Source organism: Muntiacus reevesi, chromosome 12 (assembly GCF_963930625.1).
Source record: "Muntiacus reevesi chromosome 12, mMunRee1.1, whole genome shotgun sequence".
NCBI lineage: Eukaryota > Metazoa > Chordata > Mammalia > Artiodactyla > Cervidae > Muntiacus > Muntiacus reevesi.
Genome location: NC_089260.1, coordinates 10,613,897 through 10,629,318, shown reverse-complemented (window position 1 = coordinate 10,629,318; position 15,422 = coordinate 10,613,897). Strand labels below are relative to the sequence as shown.

General features: G+C 43.4%; 1 non-coding gene across 1 annotated transcript; it reads right to left on the bottom strand.

The window, feature by feature from the left end:
- Positions 1 to 14,657: 14,657 nt before the first annotated feature.
- LOC136145333 (U6 spliceosomal RNA) lies at positions 14,658 to 14,764 on the bottom strand. Its single transcript, XR_010658770.1, has one exon. It is a non-coding gene; the product is annotated as a U6 spliceosomal RNA (small nuclear RNA).
- Positions 14,765 to 15,422: the final 658 nt, after the last annotated feature.

Genomic DNA, 15,422 nt, shown 5'->3' with positions numbered 1-15,422 from the left:
GGATAGGAAACTGGGCAAATGTTGCTTGGCTCAAGATGGATGCTGGAGGACCAAGAGTTGGTCTCCAGGGTATGTGGGCATGCGTGTTGGGGAGAGCTGCGCTGAGGTCCATGTGGCCGGTCAGGTTGATTCAGATACTAAGTTGAAGAGTTAAGCTTGTGGTAGCTGAGTTTCTTTCACATAGCCATTAAAAAATTAACTGCTGCAGACCAGTACCTTCCACATGCTTGCTGTAGGGAGAGAGTACAGTGACCTTAGGGTATGTGGTGTATGGAGTATACAATGCCTTTTAATCTAGATACAGAAAGAAATTAAGCTTTAGTTAAATAAATATTGACAGTGGCATTAGTGTGATATATAAGTAGATATATGTATTTTGAGGAGGTGCTCAAATCAAGTATAAAATGAAAAGTGTTTGAAAGTGATCAGTCTACAGAATAATCTGGCTCTCTCAAGCAGTCTGCATGGACTCTTTGGATTCTTGCCTCTGCACACTTAACTTTATCCATAGCCTCATTTCCCCCTTCACTCCTGCTATTGAGAGATCTTTCAGTGGAAGGAATGGCCTTCTTTCTGAAGGTGGTTCTTTCTCCTGCATTTAGGGCCCCAGTCCTACCAGTTCATATTGACTACATCCTCCAAAAATCAGTTCTCTTTGTACTGACACATTTAATCTTTTGTACTAAACTTATGAATAGTCCCACAACTCTTGCATTTTTAGAAACCTTCTCCAGTTCTTCATCCTGAATCTCCTGTTCTCCGCCCCGCCACACCCCATTCCCATCAGGAGTCTTCGAGAGGAGCCCAGGCTCCCTGCCTGCACTCTCACTCTTCCTTGACTTCCCCTTACCACCCCTGCGATCTGGATCCTGCCCCAGCATCCCGGGGAAGCTGCCTCGGCTTTTATGTTCTGACTCTAATCACCAGTAACCGTCTAATGCCAAACCCAGGGCGCACTTTTACAGCTTTTTTAAACCACTTTTCTTTTGACATCATAACCATTCCTTCTTTTTGAATGTCTTCTTTCAGTTTATCTCTACTTGTTAGCCCTCATGACCACCTGCCTGGGAAACCACCTCTTTGAGGTCAAAAATGAAAAAAACATCATCTTTGGCCTAAGCTGATTCCTCTGTCTGTGTCTCTCTTTCTTGCTGAATGCCAACACCATCTGCTCTGTCACCTAAGACTGAGCTTCCACTCTCTCTACTGATGAAAAGACATTCTTCATTTCTATTCTTGTGTTATGATTTCTATCATTTCCTTCTGTTTCTTTTTCTTTGAATTTCCATCTCCTTGTTTACATTTCCCATCTTTTCTTGTATGAAATGAAGTGAAAGTTGCTCAGTCGTGTCCGACTCTTTGCGATGCCATGGACTATACAGTTCGTGGAATTCTCCAGGCCAGAATACTACAGTGGGTAGACTTTCCTTTCTCCAGGAGATCTTCCCAACTCAGGGATTGAACCCAGTTCTCCCGCATTGAAGGCAGATTCTTTACCAGCTGAGCCACAAATTTTTTCGTTAGTGTCCTTTACGTATTATGTACTCAGTCGCTCAGTCGTGTCCGACTCCTTGCAGCCCCATGGACTGTAGCCCACCAGGCTCCTCTGTCCATGGGATTCTCCAGGCAGGAATACTGGAGTGGGTTGCCATGCCCTCCTCCAGGGGATCTTTCCAACCCAGGGATCCAATCCAGGTCTCCTGCCTTGCACATGGATTCTTTATCATCTGAGCCTCTAGAGAAGCTCAAGAATACTGTGTGGGTAGCCTTCCAATTCAAATATGAGTTGGAATTTGTGTATGGTTTTGATGATTTTTTTTCGGTACAGACTATTTTTTCTGGTCTTTTGTCACACCTAGTAATTTTTGTTGAAAGCCAGGCGTGTTGTTTTGGAAACTATGAATTGAGAGAAATGGGTTTTTAGGGGAAGGATTTATGTTAATCTGGGTAGGAGTTGGGCTGTGTTTAGTCTTTACTTCAGCTGTATCTGCCAGAGGCTTCAGTTTCCTTTAGTTCTTGTTTTTGTTCTCTTTTGGCTGTGAGGCTTCCCTATGTTCTGCTCCTTGGAGGGAGTTTTCATCTCTCATCTCTTTAGCTGTCAGTTCAGTTCAGTTGCTCAGTTGTGTTGGACTCTTTGTGACCCCATGGACTGCAGGACACCAGGCTTCCCTGCCCATCACCAACCAACTCCTGGAGTTTACTTAAACTTATATCCACTGAATCAGTGATGCCATCCAACCATCTCATCCTCTGTGATCCCCTTCTCCTCCTGCCTTCAATCTTTCCCAGCAATAGGGTCTTTCCCAATGAGTAAGTTCTTCGCATCAGGTGGCCAAAGTATTGGAGTTTCAGCTTCAATATCAGTCCTTCCAATGAATATTCAGGACTCATTTCCTTTAGGATGGACTGGTTGGATCTCCTTGCAGTCCAAGGGACTCTCAAGAGTCTTCTCCAACAGTTCAAAAGCATCGATTCTTCAGTGCTAGCTTTCTTTATAGTCTAACTCTCACATCCATACATGACTACTGGAAAAACCATAGCTCTGACTAGATGGATGTTTGTTGGCAAAGTAATGTCTCTGCTTTTTAATATGCTGTCTAGGTTGGTCATAGCTTTTCTTTTTCCCAGGAGCAAGCATCTTTTTAATTTCATGGCTGCAGTCACCATCTGCAATGATTTTGGAGCCCCCCAAAATAAAGTCTGTCACTGTTTCCATTGTTTCCCCATCTATTTGCCATGAAATAATGGGACCAGATGCCATGATCTTAGTTTTCTGAATGTTGTGTTTTAGCCAACTTTTTCACTCACTTTTATCAAGAGGCTCTTTAGTTCTTCTTCACTTTCTGCCATAAGGATGGTGTCATCTGCATATCTGAGGTTATTGGTATTTCTCCTGGCTATCTTGATTCCAACTTATGCTTCATCCAGCCCAGCATTTCTCATGATGTGCTCTGCATCATGTTAAATAAGCAGGGTGACAATACACAGCCTTGAGGTGCTCCTTTTCCGATTTGGAACCAGTGTGTTGTTCCATGTCCAGTTGTAACTGTTGCTTCCTGACCTGTATACAGATTTCCCAGGAGGCAGGTCAGATGGTTTGATATTCCCATCTCTTTAAGAATTTTCCAAAAAAAAAAAAAAAAAAAAAGAATTTTCCACAGTTTGTTGTGATCCACACAGTCAAAGGCTTTGGCATAGTCAATAAAGCAGAAGTAGATGTTTTTCTGAAACTTACTTGCTTTTTTGATGATCCAGCGGATGTTGGCAATTTAATCTCTGGCTCTTTAGCTGTAATTCACTATCATTATACTGGAGCCTCCTGGTGCAGTGGTGGGGGAGGGGGAGGGAGGTGCTCAGTCATCTTCAATTCAAGTCTCAGTCAGAGGCTCATAGGGAACCTATACCTCGAGGCTGTGGCCTTTGCAAAGGTTCCCGTCCTTTCCCCAGTGGTATGTATGCCCCTACTCCATTCCTGGGCTGTGTTTTCTCAATCGATTTTCTTGAAACTTAATTCTTTGTGAATATGGGATTTCTGCCCCCACCAGCCTTAATCTTAAGTGTGACGGGAAGACTTGAGGAGTCTGGATGGGAAGGAATTCCTTCCCCAGTTGAGGTAAGGTTTCAAAATTGTGTTCAGGTGAAGCCCTTTCCTCTGGCGATGAGGATTTTGTGGAGATGGCTCTGGGTAGGTTGCACAGCAGTTACTCCTTCCCTCCCCATGCCAGGGCTCGGAGAGGGACGAGGTCCCTCAGTGTGAGAACCTGGTGGGGTTCCTGCAGGAGAAGCTCAGGAAAGTTCCCTCGCCCAGGAATCTCTCACTCTTACACTCGTCGACACTGCTGCTGCTGCTGCTGCTAAGTCGCCTCAGTCCTGTCCGACTCTGTGCGACCCCATGGACTGCAGCCCACCAGGCTCCTCCGTCCATGGGATCTTCCAGGCAAGAGTGCTGGAGTGGGGTGTCATCGCCTTCTCCATCGTCCACGCTGAGCCTCCAGCACTTTGTCAACATTACTTGTTCAGTGTTGCACAAGTTTACGGTTCCTGTAGCTTCTGCTCCAGGGAAACCGATTTTGATAACTTTAATTCCCTGGGATGTGCCTCTCTCTCTAGATGGAAGGGGATTGGGTTTACCCTACAAAGTCAGTTCTGTGGCTTCCCAGGTGGCGCTAGTGGTAAAGAACCACCTGCCAATGCAGGAGAGGCGGGAGACATGGGTTCAGTCCCCGGAAGATCCTTTGGCAAACCACTCCAGTATTCTTGCCTGGAGAATCCCACGGACAGAGGAGCCTGGTAAGTTACAGTCCATAGAATCGCAAAGAGTCGGACAAGACTGAGGTGACTTGACACGCACCCATTATCCCTGTTCTATGATAAATCCGAGAAAAGGGACTGTCAGTTTGTTCAGATTTTTCTTGTTTAAGGATGAGAGTGATGACTTCTGAGATTTTTATATGTCAGAGCTAAGGTCGAAGTCTGCCTCATTCCCAGAACCTTATTGTCCATATCCAAGTCCTATTGCTTCTTTTTCCAAAATATCTCTTGAAACATCCTTAGCATTAGTCAAAGCATCATGCTTTCTTGTCTGGATCCCTGTGGTTGCCTCTTGACCATTCTCATCTCCAGTAATGCCCTTGTTCAGTGGCTCCTTCAAGTGGCATTTTAGGACGGTTCTTGCTGACGTCTTCTGACGGTCCACCCACCTTAGTAGAGACTACAGTGTCTTTCTAGAGTCCCTGCCTTCTAGTCCTTTACAATTTAGTTAGAAAAGATGAAAGGTTCAGCATCTGAACCCAGGGATATGGATGCATTTTATGAGAATTTTGAAATTATTCCTTTAATTTCTGTTGCTTTAGTTAAATAATTCCTTTAAATTGGGACACGTTCACAGAAGTAAGAAAACAGAACAAAGAGAAATACAAGTCAGAGAGCACACATTTTAATAAATGGTCTATTATGGATGCAAAGTATGTTTCTTTGTGATCACACTGACATACCTACACTTGTACAGAGGAAGGGACTGGGTTGAAAAGATCTGCTATTTTGACCCCAACTTCAGCTCTGAGGGCTGTGATGTTGACGCAAACTCTGTAAGAACATACCTGAGCCTGCACATGGGTAAGATGAGGGGCCCCCCACATAAGGATTTGACCCAGTTTCAACCTCAGGGGCTCTTAATTCACTTCCAAGGACCAGATGAAGTGATAACCGTAACGCGCCACCAGTCTAGCATTTAGCTGGCCCTGGAGAACATGGCATGAGTGTCCTGTGGGTGAGGTCTAAATTGGATGGCAGGCAGGTATGTACACAGGAGTGGTCATTACTGCGGGCAGATGTGCACGGCTAATGGCTGGCAGCGGCGATGGCTGCAGGGGGAATTCCTTGATACAAATGAGTTAAAATGAGACAATGGATTATCCGGAAGGGTGCTTTTCTACAGACTACCCTTTTATTGGTGAAAGCAATCAAAGGAAAAAAAAAAAAACTGAGCCATTAAAAATGAAAGCCACTGTAATGTATTTATTTAATATCATCTATGTAGCACACAACTGTATGCATAGATGTGAGTCTGAGTAAATTAAAGGAAATACTGTTTTTATTTTTTCCCCCAAATAAATGGAAATGGGAGGCTGGTACATTAAGGCGATGTAGGAACCTAACGTACAGGGGCAGAGGGACTGCTTTCAAAAGAGCTAAATTTTTATCCACGTAAGCCAGACTGCCGACCATCTCATTACACTGCAGAGAGCTTACAAGCATTGCTCCCAATCACAAAGAAAAATCAGCGTGCAAGTGACCTGTGTATTAGCATCTCTGCAAATCTCAGGCAGGAGCTGAGATTTATATACCCTTTACACACCCCTGAGGAAATACCCATTTTGTGCCATTGATAGGCCAGATGTATTTTCCTCTGTGAAATGTGATCGGAATGTAATTAGAAGAAAATACACTGTGTATTCAAAAACAAATGCCCTGTATTCTTTAAAACTCCACAGTAATTTAGAACAGGCAGTGATATCAAATTAGAGGAGCTATCTGGAAGGGTTGTTATTGTGTGATCAGTCCTGTGTGGTTACATTTGTGACAGTGCACTGATCTACTTCTGTAGCCACTGAGCTGAATTGAAAATTTCACATGTCTCAAAAAATTTTGTCTGAATATGATTACCAGTGTGATGAAAATATCTCACATTAGGTAGTGTGATTCCCTGAAAATGACAATGTGGCTTTGAATCTTTTTTTCTTTTCCAGAACCAATTTTACATGGAAGGAAAAAAATGAAGATGGCTTTGGGGGAAAAACACACACATTTCTAATAAAACTTGCTAGAGCAATCATACAGACTGCTATTATTCTATCGCATCTGTGCATTTTACTGTAACAAAGTGATTAATATGCTTCAAAATTTGAACTTATGGACTCAACTATTTTAGTGTCATATCATCAAAATACACAAAACCCTGACACATCTAATTTCTATGTAATCCCAAGTAGTATAAAATTATATGTTTATTTATAATATTTAGGCATTTGAATGGATTGTGTGACATAAGCGTGGACAATTATATGCAGGAATATGAATAAAACATGTTCAAATGCATAAACAAGGCCGTCACTAGCCAAAAGAACTGTATATGTGCATGATGAATTAGGATGAAAATTCACCCTTTAATCTCTTCTACACTTTGGATCACAATATTTTATACAAGACTGAGTACTTTATAGGAAACATCTGGGGAAAAAAGTCATCATTTATAACCTGTGTACTACAAGGATTTTAATTTTTAGTTTTATGTGAACTGAAAAGGTGAGTAAAACATTGTTAGCGTTCCAAAACTTCTCTGAAGAGGCCCAAAGAGAAGATGGATTAATGGCACTAGCTTTAAAGATAGGTTTAACAGGAGCTGCTTCTGAATTGAAGGCATCAGGAAGCAACTTTGCAAAGCAGAATATTCTCATAAGCAGATTCAGGCATCATCTGGGATGACTGCTGGGTTCCAAGGAGCCAGTAAGGTCTAGCCTTGCTCTGGTATTTGTCAAAGCCTTACACACGTGAAGAATGTCTAAAGAAAAGGGCAGTTTTTTTGGGTGTGCATTAAGGACTAAAACAAGACATGGTGGTTTAGAAACACGGCCCCTAATTCTTTTACATTCTTCGTGTTGAGAGGTGGGGCCATATCCCTCCCCTTTGAATCTAGGTGGGTCTGTGACTGTTTCAACACCCAGGATGTGGTGGAAGTGATGCCACGTGATTCCGAGGCTCAATGAGAAGGGGCTGTAGAGAGTCACTTGGTTCTTTCAGGATACTCATTCAGGGAGATGCCGAGAAGGAATCTCCGCTGGTGGCACCTCCCGGCTCCGCAGGCCCTGGGGAGCAGAGACAAGGCGTGCTCCTTCCCCTTCTAGAACTTTCTGGTTCCCAGATTCTGTGAGAATAATAAAGTTGTTACTTTATACCCCTTAGTCTTGGGGTATTTGGTTCTCAGCAGCAGTGACTGGAACAAACTAGTCTTTCCCAAGCTTTTGTTTTTTCTTTTTGATAATTATCACTTGGGCAGCATGTAAAAAAACAAGAGTCGCACGTTTCACCCATGGGTAGTCTGACTTACTAGGTCTGACCAGGGATGGAGAAACTATTTTTTGTCAAATAGTGAGGAAAGCTAGCTGTAATAAAGCGACTTCAAGATGCCGCACGATTTGTCGGCCACTTTTGACACGTGACATTTCCATGACAAACGTATTCCTTTGATTACTTGGACTAGCTCCTGGGTCCACTCTCTCCCTTGTTTTAAGGCTGTAGAATACCGCTTACAGGCCGATCTGTTGTTCAAGTCCCACTTGTGAAAAAGCAGTGAACAAGACAAGATGCTTTCTTTCATTTAGCACTAAACTGGAGCAGTGAGGGGGAGGACGAGCTTTGGATGGGAGGGAGTTTCACAGAGGAGGTGCGACCCGTATTAGGCCTTTAATGCTGACAGTGCTGGGACCGGCTTGGGGGAGATGCACATATCACAGGTGGGTAGGGAAGCAGGAGGGAAGGCGGGAGGTGAGCCAGCTCCCAGATCCCATGGTCACCCCATGGGCACTCCACTGTACTTATGACCATGATTACTTCTAGCATCGCAGCAGTCACCCAAACCATCGTTTATTGCCTCCTTCGTGTGCATTGCCTGCCTTCGCTCACGTCTGTCTCCTGCCTTTCCGGTGTCAGCATTACATACTACTCCTCTTGTTTTTAAATCCTGTGATAGTAAGTACCTAGTGCAGGGTGGGCAAGCCCATACATGTTTGCTGAATAATAATAAAATAATAAATGATGAGAGATAATCTTTCCAGGGTTCTTACTATGTGCTGCTTGCGCTCAGTTACTCAATTGTGTCCGACTCTTTGCGACCCCATTGCTACAGCCCTCCAGGCTCCTCTGTCCATGGGATTCTCCAGGCAAGAATACTGGAGTGGGCTGCCATGCCCTCCTTCAGGAGATCTTCCCAACCCAGGGATCGAACCCAGGTCTTCTGCACTGCGGGAGGATTCTTTACCGTCTTAACCACCAGGGAAGCCCAGACTGTGTGCTGGGCACTTTAAACAGATGATCCTGTCAGTAGGAAATCTGTCACAGAGTAGGATCATGACACCCACTTGACAGAAGTGAGAACTCCTGCTGATTTGTGACTTGCCCAGGGTTGCACGGAGCAGGCACGAGGTCTAAGCCTGTGTAACTGCGTAACTAAGTAACAGGATGTGAGAGCCAGACTCTGACTGCCTTAATAAAGCCATAAAAGAGGGTGGACAGAGTCGGTCCCTCTTGAGCCTCCGCACCATGCCTCTGCTGGGGACATCCTTCTCGCCTTCCTTGCCCAGCTGACCCTGCTCATCCTGCCCTTGTGGGCCCAGGCGAGACAGAGCCCCGAGCTCTGCTTGTCCAGGGTCCTCCTTCTGTACCTCCTCTTTTTTTTATTATTCACGCCACAGTGGAAAGGACTAGTGTGATGTCTGTTTTTCCCTCTGGACACAAGGGAAGGGCTCATGTCCGCCTTGTTCCCAGGTCCTAGCATGTGGCAGGCCCCCCGGGCAGTGCTGTTGACATGCTTTATGCACGGGGCGCCCTACGGTGGAGCACGATGCACGATGCTCCAGGGCACGGAGCACTAAGTACTGAGAAATCAGAAACGGGGAAGCCAAACTATTTCCAGAGATCCCAGTGGTTTAACGGGGGCTGGGGGAAGACCGACCATGAGCAAACAGGAGTAAAATCTCTGAGATATGGAGACAGTATCGGGACATGCAACCAGAACAAGGAGACCCTTGAGGTGTCCTTGCAGGGCGGGTCCCAGGGAGTTGGGTAGGTGTGGGAGGCGGGGACTGGAAGGACATCTAGGCAGAGGGAGCAGCTATGAGTGAACGTCTAGGGACAGGGAAGAATAAGGCACGTTTGTACGATGACAGGGAGCTTGGCGATGCTGGAGACAAAGGTACGTGAGGCCACAGCAGGAGATAAAACTGCCAAAGGCAACAAGGTAATTCAGGAAGGACTTGATCAGGTTTGAACTGAAATGCGGGAGTCCCAGACACTGACTTGGTAAGAATTTAGAATCGGTTCTGAAGGGGAGTGATAAGTGAGGATGTTTTGGGAGGTCACTCTGAACGTACCTTTGCATTTTAGGGGGGGACAGGAATGGTACGTGTCCTGCAGTGCTGAGAACCGTCCCAAACAAACTGTTTGGTGCTCTATTGAGAAATAGCGCCTGCTAACACTAACAAAAACTGGAAGGAAAGCACCCTGATATTTACAGGGTTCAGGTGGTGAATAATTTTTTGTTGATAAGGAGAGGACCCTCTTGAAGTACCAAACATGCAGGGAACGATTTATTTATGGATTAGTTCCATAAAAACCCCACGCAGCAGCATTTGCACCTTTGGACCTGCATCCAGGGATATTTCTATCCTTTAGCTCTTAGGTGAAACTGTTAGTCACTCAGTAGTGTTTGACTGTTTGCAACCCCATGGACTGTATGGCCTGCCAGGCTTCTCTGTCCTGGAATTTTCCAGGCAAGAATACTGGAGTGGGTAGCCAATTTCCTTTTCCTGGGGATCTTCTCAATCCAGGGATTGAACCTGGGTCTTCTGCATTGCAGGCAAATTCTTCACTGTCTGAGTCACCAGGGCAACCCAAAGTATTTAGCGCTTAAAGTATATTCGTTTATCCACATGGCCATTCATTTAGTCAGCAAATATTTATTGAATACTTTTTATAGGCAAAGAACTGTTCTAGGCTTAGGAAATCCAGTGTGAAGATGATGCTGTCCTCATGCAAGAGGGAGTTTACAGTCCCCCAAATTCCAAGGGGGATAAAGCTTGAGGGAGATGACTCAATTGCTTCTTTTGCAGCCAGAAGTTATTTATGTGGGATCTCTGAAAATATAACTAGGGCCACATTTCTTTATAACTAGACAAGCTTGTAACCCCAAGGGTGTATGCACTGTCCGTGCTTTGCAAGAGAGGTAGATGGAGGCTGTGTCATTAAAACCAATTGCCAACACATATCCAGGACTGCTCAGGGAGTAAGAGAATTGAAGATTTATTTAAAATTGGGCAAATAGAAGAGCTGGCACTTGTAGGAAATCTTGCCAGTCCAGTTATGTTAACTGTCATAGATATTTCAGTAAAATCAGTGGTGAAAGGATATCAGCCTTGGCCTAATTGGTTGCAAATAAGGCAAAACCTGAAGATTGACAAGAATCCTTTTAAAGCAGACTTAGTTTCCCTTCCTTTCCGCTCATTTCTCCAAACTTCTTTGTTGAGGCAGGCTATCCAGGCAAGAGGAAGAAATATACGTAGGTTACAAAGAGAGTGTTCACTGTCATCATCATCGTCGTTATTTTGTTTTTTTGTGGTGGTACTTCAGATAATGTTCTTAATTTGATGGACTCGAAGAAAGAAAGCTCAGATAGTTTCCTTCCCATTGGCTTGATGTAATTGAGGGAGAGAACAAACGAAACATTCCTATGTACAACTAGAGTCAAAGATACAAAAAAAGGGGGAGGGTAAAGAGAAGTCACTGGTAGAAAAAGTAAACAGAATCGCAATGAACCACCGTGGTCACCGTTATGGCAGGATCCTTCACTGAGACACGAGCTGCATCGTGCCTTTCCTGCACTAGAGAGAAGGTGGCCACTCCTTGGGTTCACTTACCTCTGAGGAAACTTGGCCCAGAAGGGGACTTCTCTTCCTGTCTTTGGTTGAAGCTGCAACTTGTTGAGGTGAAGAAAGAAATATGACACTGCCTAAAAAGAATCTTTGAATAAGTATTATATCTAATATGCTAAACACAATATGCCAGGCACAATGCTAATGCTTTATGTGATTGATCTCATGGAAGAGCAAGGATTTTGGAATCAGATGGATCTGAATTCAAATTCTGTTAATCACTTCCTGAAGAAGTTGTTTAACCCTCAGCCTCAGTTTGCACACCTGTGAAATGGGGATGATTTCTGCCTCAAACATGTGAGGAAATAACAGGATGACGCCTGGGAAGAATCTAGCCCATTCTGTGGCATAGGATAGGCATCAAGAGTTTGGGAGCTAATAAGCAGGTCTATATAGTCAAAGTTATGGTTTTTCCAGTAGTCATATATGGATGTGAGAGTTGTCCCATAAAAAAGGCTGAATGCTGAAGCATTGATGCTTTTGAACTGTGGTGTTGGAGAAGACTCTTGAGAGTCCCTTGAATTGCAAGGAGATCCAACCAGTCCATCCTAAAGGAAATCAGTCCTGAATATTCATTGGAAGGACTGATGCTGAAACTGAAGCTCCAATACTTTGGTCATCTGACGCAAAGAGCCAACTCACTGAAAAAGACCTTGGTGCTGGGAAAGGTAGAAGGCAGGAGAAGGGGACTACAGAGGATGAGATGGTTGGATGACATCACCGACTCAATGGACATGAGTTTGGGCAAACTCTGGGGGATAGTGAAGGGCGGGGAAGCCTGGTGTGCTGAGGTCCATGAGGTCATAAAGAGTTGGATATGACTTTGCAATTGAACAACAGCAATGTCAATTACATCTCAAAAACGAATGACTCTTGTTTTCTTTGTGTTCCATGACGTGAAAAATTTGGGAAACACTGATTTAAGGACTGAGCACTTTCTTTCTTTCTTTCTTTCTTTTTTTATTAGTTGGAGGCTAATTACTTCACAACATTTCAGTGGGTTTTGTCATACATTGATATGAATCAGCCATAGAGTTACACGTATTCCCCATCTCGATCCCCCCTCCCACATCCCTCTCCACCCGATTCCTCTGGGTCCTCCCAGTGCACCAGGCCCGAGCACTTGTCTCATGCATCCCACCTGGGCTGGTGATCTGTTTCACCATAGATAATATACATGCTGTTCTCTCAAAACATCCCACCCTCGCCTTCTCCCACAGAGTTCAAAAGTCTGTTCTGTACTTCTGCGTCTCTTCTTCTGTCTTGCATATAGGGTTATCGTTACCATCTTTCTAAATTCCGTATATATGTGTTAGTATGCTGTAATGTTCTTTATCTTTCTGGCTTACTTCACTCTGTATAATGGGCTCCAGTTTCCTCCATCTCATTAGAACTGATTCAAATGAATTCTTTTTAACGGCTGAGTAATATTCCATGGTGTATATGTACCACAGCTTCCTTATCCATTCATCTGCTGATGGGCATCTAGGCTGCTTCCATGTCCTGGCAATTATAAACAGTGCTGCGATGAACATTGGGGTGCACGTGTCTCTTTCAGATCTGGTTTCCTCAGTGTGTATGCCCAGAAGTGGTATTGCTGGGTCATATGGCAGTTCTATTTCCAGTTTTTTAAGAAATCTCCACACTGTTTTCCATAGTGGCTGTACTAGTTTGCATTCCCACCAACAGTGTAAGAGGGTTCCCTTTTCTCCACACCCTCTCCAGCATTTATTGCTTGTAGACTTTTGGATAGCAGCCATCCTGACTGGCGTGTAATGGTACCTCATTGAGGTTTTGATTTGCATTTCTCTGATAATGAGTGATGTTGAGCATCTTTTCATGTGTTTGTTAGCCATCTGTATGTCTTCTTTGGAGAAATGTCTGTTTAGTTCTTTGGCCCATTTTTTGATTGGGTCATTTATTTTTCTGGAATTGAGCTTCAGGAGTTGCTTGTATATTTTTGAGATTAATCCTTTGTCTGTTTCTTCATTTGCTATTATTTTCTCCCAATCTGAGGGCTGTCTTTTCACCTTACTTATAGTTTGCTTCGTAGTGCAGAAGCTTTTAAGTTTCATTAGGTCCCATTTGTTTAGTTTTGCTTTTATTTCCAATATTCTGGGAGGTGGGTCATAGAGGATCTTGCTGAGATTTATGTCGGAGAGTGTTTTGCCTATGTTCTCCTCTAGGAGTTTTATAGTTTCTGGTCTTACATTTAGATCTTTAATCCATTTTGAGTTTATTTTTGTGTATGGTGTTAGAAAGTGTTCGAGTTTCATTCTTTTACAAGTGGTTGACCAGTTTTCCCAGCACCACTTGTTAAAGAGGTTGTTTTTTTTCCATTGTATATCCTTGCCTCCTTTGTCAAAGATAAGGTGTCCATAGGTTCGTGGATTTATCTCTGGGCTTTCTATTCTGTTCCATTGATCTATATTTCTGTCTTTGTGCCAGTACCATACTGTCTTGATGACTGTGGCTTTGTAGTAGAGTCTGAAGTCAGGCAGGTTGATTCCTCCAGTTCCATTCTTCTTTCTCAAGATTACTTTGGCTATTCGAGGTTTTTTGTATTTCCATACAAATTGTGAAATTATTTGTTCTAGTTCTGTGAAAAATACCGTTGGTAGCTTGATAGGGATTGCATTGAATCTATAGATTGCTTTGGGTAGAATAGCCATTTTGACAATATTGATTCTTCCAATCCATGAACATGGTATGTTTCTCCATCTGTTTGTGTCCTCTTTGATTTCTTTCATCAGTGTTTTATAGTTTTCTATGTATAGGTCTTTTGTTTCTTTAGGTAGATATACTCCTAAGTATTTTATTCTTTTTGTTGCAATGGTGAAAGTATTGTTTCCTTAATTTCTCTTTCTGTTTTCTCATTGTTAGTGTATAGGAATGCAAGGGATTTCTGTGTGTTAATTTTATATCCTGCAACTTTACTATATTCGTTGATTAGCTCTAGTAATTTTCTGGTAGAGTCTTTAGGGTTTTCTATGTAGAGGATCATGTCATCTGCAAACAGCGAGAGTTTCACTTCTTCTTTTCCTATCTGGATTCCTTTTACTTCTTTTTCTGCTCTGATTGCTGTGGCCAAAACTTCCAACACTATGTTGAATAGTAGTGGTGAGAGTGGGCACCCTTGTCTTGTTCCTGATTTCAGGGGAAATGCTTTCAATTTTTCACCATTGAGGGTGATGCTTGCTGTGGGTTTGTCATATATAGCTTTTATTATGTTGAGGTATGTTCCTTCTATTCCTGCTTTCTGGAGAGTTTTAATCATAAATGAGTGTTGAATTTTGTCAAAGGCTTTCTCTGCATCTATTGAGATAATCATATGGTTTTTATCTTTCAATTTGTTAATGTGGTGTATTACATTGATTGGTTTGCGGATATTAAAGAATCCTTGCATTCCTGGGATAAAGCCCACTTGGTCATGGTGTATGATTTTTTTTAATAAAAAATATGGAACACTTCACGAATTTGCATGTCATCCTTGTGCAGGGGCCATGCTAATCTTCTCTGTATCGTTCCAATTTTAGTATATGTGCTGCCGAAGCGAGCACAGGACTGAGCACTTTCAATCCACAATGGGGAGGATTGTCAGTGGAGGTCAGAAGAGATGGAGTAAAGGATCATTATTAAAAAATTTAAAAGGAACTCAAGATTTATCAAACCCAAGCAAGAACAGGATAGGTGAATCCCAGGATTCCAGGAAGGCAATGTTTTTACTATGGGATTTGGAGTCACTCACTTGGGATTGGGATCTGGGACTTATCTGTAGGGCAAGATACTGCCACTTGGTCACAAAACAGAAAACTATCTGGGAGCTAGGGTGCCAGTGCTGAAATGAGCCCAGATCAGAAGGAAGTCCTACCAACCGCCTAGGCTATTGGCTTAAGGCTCCACGTACTTTGTTAGCTTAGGGCAAGCGGGCAAGCTTGTCTCCCTAGTGTGGAGCAGGGCCAGATATTAAACTAAAGGCTTAAGTGGGTTTAGGTTTGAATGTTAGGAAGGAAGCCAGGCAAGGAGCTAAGCAGACCACAAAAGCACCCGCTCTTTGGGCTCTTGTGGTGGCTGTGCTGTCAAGTCTGGAATCCACCAGCTGATCACCCCACTCCCATTATCAGAGAATAGCTTTGTTCCTTGCTGAAGTTACAGAACGTTTTGGTTCTGTTCTGCCACATCAGATTGCAGAATTTTTTTTTTAATTGAGTGGGTTAA